The 7,500-nt window shown below is 37.9% G+C and overlaps 5 non-coding genes across 5 annotated transcripts; all 5 read right to left on the bottom strand.

The window, feature by feature from the left end:
- Positions 1–4,825: 4,825 nt before the first annotated feature.
- LOC143755769 (5S ribosomal RNA) lies at positions 4,826–4,944 on the bottom strand. Its single transcript, XR_013209501.1, has one exon. It is a non-coding gene; the product is annotated as a 5S ribosomal RNA (ribosomal RNA).
- A 170-nt stretch (positions 4,945–5,114) lies between these two features.
- On the bottom strand, positions 5,115–5,233 carry LOC143755770 (5S ribosomal RNA). The gene has a single exon (XR_013209502.1). It is a non-coding gene; the product is annotated as a 5S ribosomal RNA (ribosomal RNA).
- Positions 5,234–5,612: 379 nt separating this feature from the next.
- On the bottom strand, positions 5,613–5,731 carry LOC143755773 (5S ribosomal RNA). The gene has a single exon (XR_013209504.1). It is a non-coding gene; the product is annotated as a 5S ribosomal RNA (ribosomal RNA).
- Positions 5,732–5,914: 183 nt separating this feature from the next.
- LOC143755774 (5S ribosomal RNA) lies at positions 5,915–6,033 on the bottom strand. Its single transcript, XR_013209505.1, has one exon. It is a non-coding gene; the product is annotated as a 5S ribosomal RNA (ribosomal RNA).
- A 495-nt stretch (positions 6,034–6,528) lies between these two features.
- On the bottom strand, positions 6,529–6,647 carry LOC143756226 (5S ribosomal RNA). Its single transcript, XR_013209935.1, has one exon. It is a non-coding gene; the product is annotated as a 5S ribosomal RNA (ribosomal RNA).
- Positions 6,648–7,500: the final 853 nt, after the last annotated feature.

The raw sequence follows: 7,500 nt of genomic DNA on the forward strand, positions 1-7,500 counted from the left end.
TGCCATATCTTTTACTTTTCTAATACCCGCTCTCATGAACAATCTATTGTAAAGCATTTTCCCTCCTAACCTTACTTTTGGATTCAAGAAAATTGGCTGATGATGCACTTGATTTATATTCTCACATTCATATCCCACATTCACTACAAACTCAGACCATGCACTAAAGACTTCCTGATAAAATAATGGCACCTTTTCAATCATTGGTTTTTTTAAGGCCATGAACAATCCTTCCTCACCACATCCTGCACTTTTATCTAAGTAATTTCTCATATAACCCTTCCATCCATACTCTACTTTATCATATAGATATTTTTTTATCGCTTTCACTCTTATTGCCTTTCTTTTAACTTCTAAATCAATCAACTTCAAGCCTCCCTCCTTATAATCCGCTATTAGAGTTTTTGCTGATATTCTAACTCCTTTACCTCCCCACAAAAAAATATTCACTGTCTCTTTAATTCCATTCAACACCCAATTTGGTAGGTCTATTACCCCCATCACATAGTTACATTTTGTAAGCAATAATGAATTAGCTACTACTACTTTGCCTCTTAATCTTAACTCCCTTAGTCTCCAAAATTGTAAAACTTGTTTAATTTTATTTAATATTCCTGTCCACGTAGCATCTCTAGCTTCTTTTACATTTACTCCTATGTTTACACCTAGAATCTTCAAATACTCTGTAGTTATTTTAAAGGGAGTGTCTGACCCTTTTATATCCACACCTCCTATACTCATTATTTCGGATTTATCTACATTTATTTTTGCACCTGACGCTTTTCCGTATGTTCCCATATGTTCCCTTATTCTATTTATACTCTCTATGTCCTTAACTGTAAATGTGGTATCATCTGCATACTGATGAATAATGCTGACTCCCCCATATGGTATTTGAATTCCTCTTATTTCTTTATCTCCTTTAATCAGTGTTGCCAAAGGCTCTGCTGTTATTGAGTATAGCAATGGCGACAATGGACATCCTTGCCTAACTGACCTCTCTAAAGGAAAAGGGTCAGTTAACACCCCATTAATTTTCACACAACTCTTAGCATTATCATATACTAACTTTATCCACCTTAGAATCCTCTCCCCAAATCCAAATCTTCTCATTGTTTGCTCCATGAAGCTGTGCTCTACCCTATCAAACGCCTTATTTAAATCCATCGATAAAATCAAACCGCCCTCTCCATCCTTTCCCATGCTTTCTACTACATCCCTTATTGTACTAATTGTGTCTGTGATATCTCTTCCCATTATGCTGTATGCTTGATTTGGTGATATTATTGTCCCTACTACCTTTTTTATTCTATTAGCTAATACTTTTGTTAAAATTTTATAGTCTGTGTTTAAAAGACTCAATGGTCTATAATTTTCCAACTTAAGTGGACTCCCCTTATTTTTGTACAAGATGGTGATTACTCCTAAACCCATTGATTGTGGCATTTCCCCTCTCTCTTCCATACTCTTATAGAGCTTCCACAATATTGGTGCTATAATATCAACAAAAGTCTTATAAAATTCATGTATTAGACCGTCTGCACCTGGGCTTTTATTCGGTTTTGTTTGCTCTATTGCTTCTTTTATTTCTTCAATCCTTATATCTCTTTCACACATACTTTTATCCTCTTCATTTAACCTAGCACTTACAGTATTTAAAACCTCATCCACACAGTCCTGTTTTACACCTTCTTTCTTAAATAATTCTCTATAAAACGACTCTACTACTCTTATTATCTCCACATAATCAGTTACTTTTATCCCTTTTTCATTTTCCAACTCAAAAATATGATTTTTCCTCTGCTTTTTTTTCTCTAAGTTCAGAAAGAACTTTGTACTCCTTTCTCCCTCTAAAGCATACTGTGCCCTACTCCTTACTATTGCACCCTTACTTTTTTCTTTTTCATATTCCTCCATCTCTGCTTTTATCTTCAAAAAACATTCTTTTCCGTGCTTAGGATCCCTATCTATTTTCTCTGCTTCCTTCTTTAATGCATTTTCCATTGCTTCTACTTTACTCCTCCTCATGAAATCCCTTTGTTTTGAATGTCTAACACTTCTTTTTTTTATTTTTGCTTTCATTATTTCCCACCATTCACACACATTTTCATTAAACAATGGGTTTGCCATTTCATACCTTATACATTTGCTGATATTTTCTTTATATGCCTTTTCCTTTAGCAGAGATGCATTCAAACACCACACTCCCCCACCTCTCTCTTCCGTATTTACACCGAACTTAACTGTCATAGCAGCATGGTCACTTATTCCTATAAACTTATATTTCACATTTTTCACGTATCCTAACATTTCCCTTTTAATTAAACATAAATCTATTCGGCTTTGCTTCAAACTCCCCATCACCATTTGCCTTCTAGAAAACTCTCTTTTATAAGGATTTTCCTCTCTCCAAGCATCAACTATATCCTCGCTCATCATCCATTCATTTAAATATTTCCTAGACACATCTGATTTAAAATTTGCACTACTTGATGCATCTAGTCTTGTGCACCAAACATTGAAGTCTCCCATTACTATAAATTTCCCTTTACATAACGGCTTAATTTCTTTGAAGACTTCTTTTCTTTCAGTTTCTACATTAGGCGCGTAAACATTTATCAACCTAAGTAGCTCATTGTGAAACATAAAATCTATTACTAACAATCTTCCTTTATCATCTTTATAAATTTGTTGTACATTATACACTCTATCCCTCTTTATCAAAATCGCCACACCACAAGCTTTTTGATTTCCATGGTTTACAAAAATGTCATCTTCCCACTCTTTTTTTATATTTCCCATTATTTCTTCCGACCAATGCGTCTCTTGTAAACATATTATGTCTACTTTAAGCACTCCCTTCACCTTCTCAAACTTGTTTACATCTCTTAGTCCATTGGCGTTCAAGCATGCAATATTCATAACGCCACACATAATATATATTATAGTTTTAAGGAATCTCAAACTCATTTCAGTAAATCCAATTCCTTACTTTTTTGCAGTATGCTCCTCCTTCCCATTTTTCTTTCTTTTCTTCTTTATGCTCTTTTCCTCACTTGTGTCCATTTCCTCCTCCACGTTTAATGCTGGGTTCTCTGACATCTCCTTTTCTCCCCTCCCTCCTTCATCCTTCTCCTTCATACTTTTTGCACCTTGACTTTCACCATCACCTTTCGATATCTCTCCATTGTCTTCTTCGCTCTCCCGTTCTTTCAATATTTTTGCTTTTCCGTCTCTTAAATGTGTCCCTTCATCTAGTTCCAGAACTTTATTTTTTCCTCCTCTTTCTCTCTGCCATAGTCCTGAGACCGCTTCCTCTCGACCACTCTCTCTCTCGGCAGCTCTCCGTTCTCCTTTTCCTTCTTTTTCGCACCAAGTGCCACTTCTCACCTCTTCTCCAGCCGCTACACCTTCCCCCTCCTCACTTTCCTCCTCCTCATCCACCTCGTAAAGATCTGATGGCTCACCTTCGATGCTCTCTTCTCCCATCTCCGCCGGCGTTTCACATACACACAGTCCATACCTCATCTGACACTCCTTGCAATTCCCCTCCTTACACTCCCGTGCGTAGTGTCCCTGCTTGTTGCACTTGAAGCACTTGAAGCTTGGGCAGTCTCTCACTATGTGCCCCGGTTGAATGCACAAGCGACAAACTTTCACCTGTCTGTCATGGATGACTCTGAAGTGCTCCGTACCTCCCATTGTGTCAAACTTTGTGGAATATGGCAAGGATTTGACCGTATCAGTGAACTTGACTTTTAAAAATCTGGTCCCATCCGCTATATCAGTCCCTGGCCACATTCTCCTCTTTATTCTTGAGACAGCCGTCACTCCCCATTCCGTTAGCTTTCTCATTATTTCCTCATCCTGGATGTACGTAGGCAGACCCAGGAATGAAACTACCATCTCAGTGCTGTTTATTTCTTTCGCCATGATTCTGCTCTGTTTTATCTTTAATCCATCCAATATTTTATCTTTTCCTTTCTCCTCCTCCATTGTTAGTTCATATTCCTTTGGAGTTTTGTACCTGCATCCGATGACCACTCCACATTCCTCTCTTACTTTCTTCAGCAGTTCCATCATGGTTATTCTGTCCTCTCCCTCTATCTCCACCAGCACTGTTAGTCTCTTCTCATAATTCCTTCTCCTTTGTTCATCTTCACCGCCATTTTCACTCACATTCCGCTTGTCCACTCCTCTTCCCTTTTCCATGTTGTCCGCTTGCAATCCCACCTCCACTGTGCCAGAAGTACTAATCCCCAAACAGCAGAAATGCCGTTTGGGGAGTAAATAACTCCACAAATTACAATTCCTTGTTTAATAAAGGGTTGTTTTAGCACAAAACTCAAAATATCTTCCAAACAAACACTCTCCACCTGTTCTCTCCACTGACTCTACCACTTCCTGCTTCCACTAGGGCGTGCCCAAGGTGGTATGGCCGTAAGCGAAAACTGCTGCCAAAATTGGGCTATTTAAAAGGTTAGACCATTAATGAAGAAAACTAAGAAGAACTTTTGAAAAAACTCAAACTCTTTCATACTCTCTGTAGAATCTCAGAGACTTTTAAAGGCTTTCTGAAGAAGCTCAGTGAGTCTTTTTTTTAAACTAAGAAGAACTTTTGAAAAAACTGAAACTCTTTCATGCTCTCTGAAGAATCTCAGAGACTTTTAAAGGCTTTCTGCAGAAGCTCAGTGAGTCTTTTTTTTTAAACTAAGAGGAACTTTTGAAAAAACTCAAACTCTTTCATGCTCTCTGAAGAATCTCAGAGACTTTTAAAGGCTTTCTGAAGAAGCTCAGGGACTCTTTTTTTTTTTTAAATCAAAAAAGCTTACAGCACCTGGTATTCCCAGGCGGTCTCCCATCCAAGTACTAACCAGGCCCGACCCTGCTTAGCTTCCGAGATCAGACGAGATCGGGCGTGACCAAGGTGGTATGGCCGTAAGCGAAAACTGCTGCCAAAATTGGGCAATTTAAAAGGTTAGACCATTAATGAAGAAAACTAAGAAGAACTTTTGAAAAAACTCAAAGTCTTTCATGCTCTCTGAAGAATCTCAGAGACTTTTAAAGGCTTTCTGAAGAAGCTCAGGGACTCTTTTTTTTTTTTAAATCAAAAAAGCTTACAGCACCTGGTATTCCCAGGCGGTCTCCCATCCAAGTACTAACCAGGCCCGACCCTGCTTAGCTTCCGAGATCAGACGAGATCGGGCGTGACCAAGGTGGTATGGCCGTAAGCGAAAACAGCTGCCAAAATTGGGCTATTTAAAAGGTTAGACCATTAATGAAGAAAACTAAGAAGAACTTTTGAAAAAACTCAAACTCTTTCATACTCTCTGTAGAATCTCAGAGACTTTTAAAGGCTTTCTGAAGAAGCTCAGTGAGTCTTTTTTTTAAACTAAGAAGAACTTTTGAAAAAACTGAAACTCTTTCATGCTCTCTGAAGAATCTCAGAGACTTTTAAAGGCTTTCTGCAGAAGCTCAGTGAGTCTTTTTTTTTAAACTAAGAGGAACTTTTGAAAAAACTCAAACTCTTTCATGCTCTCTGAAGAATCTCAGAGACTTTTAAAGGCTTTCTGAAGAAGCTCAGGGACTCTTTTTTTTTTTTAAATCAAAAAAGCTTACAGCACCTGGTATTCCCAGGCGGTCTCCCATCCAAGTACTAACCAGGCCCGACCCTGCTTAGCTTCCGAGATCAGACGAGATCGGGCGTGACCAAGGTGGTATGGCCGTAAGCGAAAACTGCTGCCAAAATTGGGCAATTTAAAAGGTTAGACCATTAATGAAGAAAACTAAGAAGAACTTTTGAAAAAACTCAAACTCTTTCATGCTCTCTGAAGAATCTCAGAGACTTTTAAAGGCTTTCTGAAGAAGCTCAGGGACTCTTTTTTTTTTTTTTTTTTTTTTTTTAAATCAAAAAAGCTTACAGCACCTGGTATTCCCAGGCGGTCTCCCATCCAAGTACTAACCAGGCCCGACCCTGCTTAGCTTCCGAGATCAGACGAGATCGGGCGTGACCAAGGTGGTATGGCCGTAAGCGAAAACTGCTGCCAAAATTGGGCTATTTAAAAGGTTAGACCATTAATGAAGAAAACTAAGAAGAACTTTTGAAAAAACTCAAACTCTTTCATGCTCTCTGAAGAATCTCAGAGACTTTTAAAGGCTTTCTGAAGAAGCTCAGTGAGTCTTTTTTTTTAAACTAAGAAGAACTTTTGAAAAAACTCAAACTCTTTCATGCTCTCTGAAGAATCTCAGAGACTTTTAAAGGCTTTCTGCAGAAGCTCAGTGAGTCTTTTTTTTTAAACTAAGAAGAACTTTTGAAAAAACTCAAACTCTTTCATGCTCTCTGAAGAATCTCAGAGACTTTTAAAGGCTTTCTGAAGAAGCTCAGTGAGTCTTTTTTTTAAAGTAAGAAGAACTTTTGAAAAAACTCAAACTCTTTCATGCTCTCTGAAGAATCTCAGAGACTTTTAAAGGCTTTCTGAAGAAGCTCAGGGACTCTTTTTTTTTTTTTTTTTTTTTTTAAATCAAAAAAGCTTACAGCACCTGGTATTCCCAGGCGGTCTCCCATCCAAGTACTAACCAGGCCCGACCCTGCTTAGCTTCCGAGATCAGACGATATCGGGCGTGACCAAGGTGGTATGGCCGTAAGCGAAAACTGCTGCCAAAATTGGGCTATTTAAAAGGTTAGACCATTAATGAAGAAAACTAAGAAGAACTTTTGAAAAAACTCAAACTCTTTCATGCTCTCTGAAGAATCTCAGAGACTTTTAAAGGCTTTCTGAAGAAGCTCAGTGAGTCTTTTTTTTTAAACTAAGAAGAACTTTTGAAAAAACTCAAACTCTTTCATGCTCTCTGAAGAATCTCAGAGACTTTTAAAGGCTTTCTGCAGAAGCTCAGTGAGTCTTTTTTTTTAACCTGTTAACCGTTTCCAGAGCGTCGGCGCACTGAAGCGTTTTTTTTTTATTTAGTTCAAATTTACTATCAGATTTAATGTTATACCTTGACAAACTATACATCATTAAAAAGATATAATACTCAAGATTCAGTATTTGACCACTATTGTATTCTGAGAAACTTATAGTGACAGTTATGTCTTAATTTGTGTCAGGAGTTATGAAATGAAAAAATGAGTCGATACCTTTAATATGAATTATGAGCGTCAGCTGGTCCATTCATAAAAAACACTCCAAGCTGTCGTCATGACAGCGATTCGCAAAACATCGTCCCTCAGGGCTTTAGCTCAAAAATGTGCAGACTTGGAGAAATATTGATATATTCTCATAGATTCACATCATACTTCTATAGACAGGAATAATATTTGTTGAATTTATACCCAAATGCGTCGATGTAATCATTATGATCGCTTCTTACTGAGATGTGCTGTGTTTTCAATTCATACCAATAGCCTGAGGGCGCTATATGCACAATAACAGTCCATATATGGATCACGAAGAAGACCCATAGTCATGTGACATTCCAGGACGTCACTGATACAGAAAGTAG

This window comes from Siphateles boraxobius, unplaced genomic scaffold, assembly GCF_051911475.1.
Source record: "Siphateles boraxobius isolate OS27281-9 unplaced genomic scaffold, OSU_SipBor_1 296, whole genome shotgun sequence".
Taxonomy (NCBI): Eukaryota; Metazoa; Chordata; class Actinopteri; order Cypriniformes; family Leuciscidae; genus Siphateles; species Siphateles boraxobius.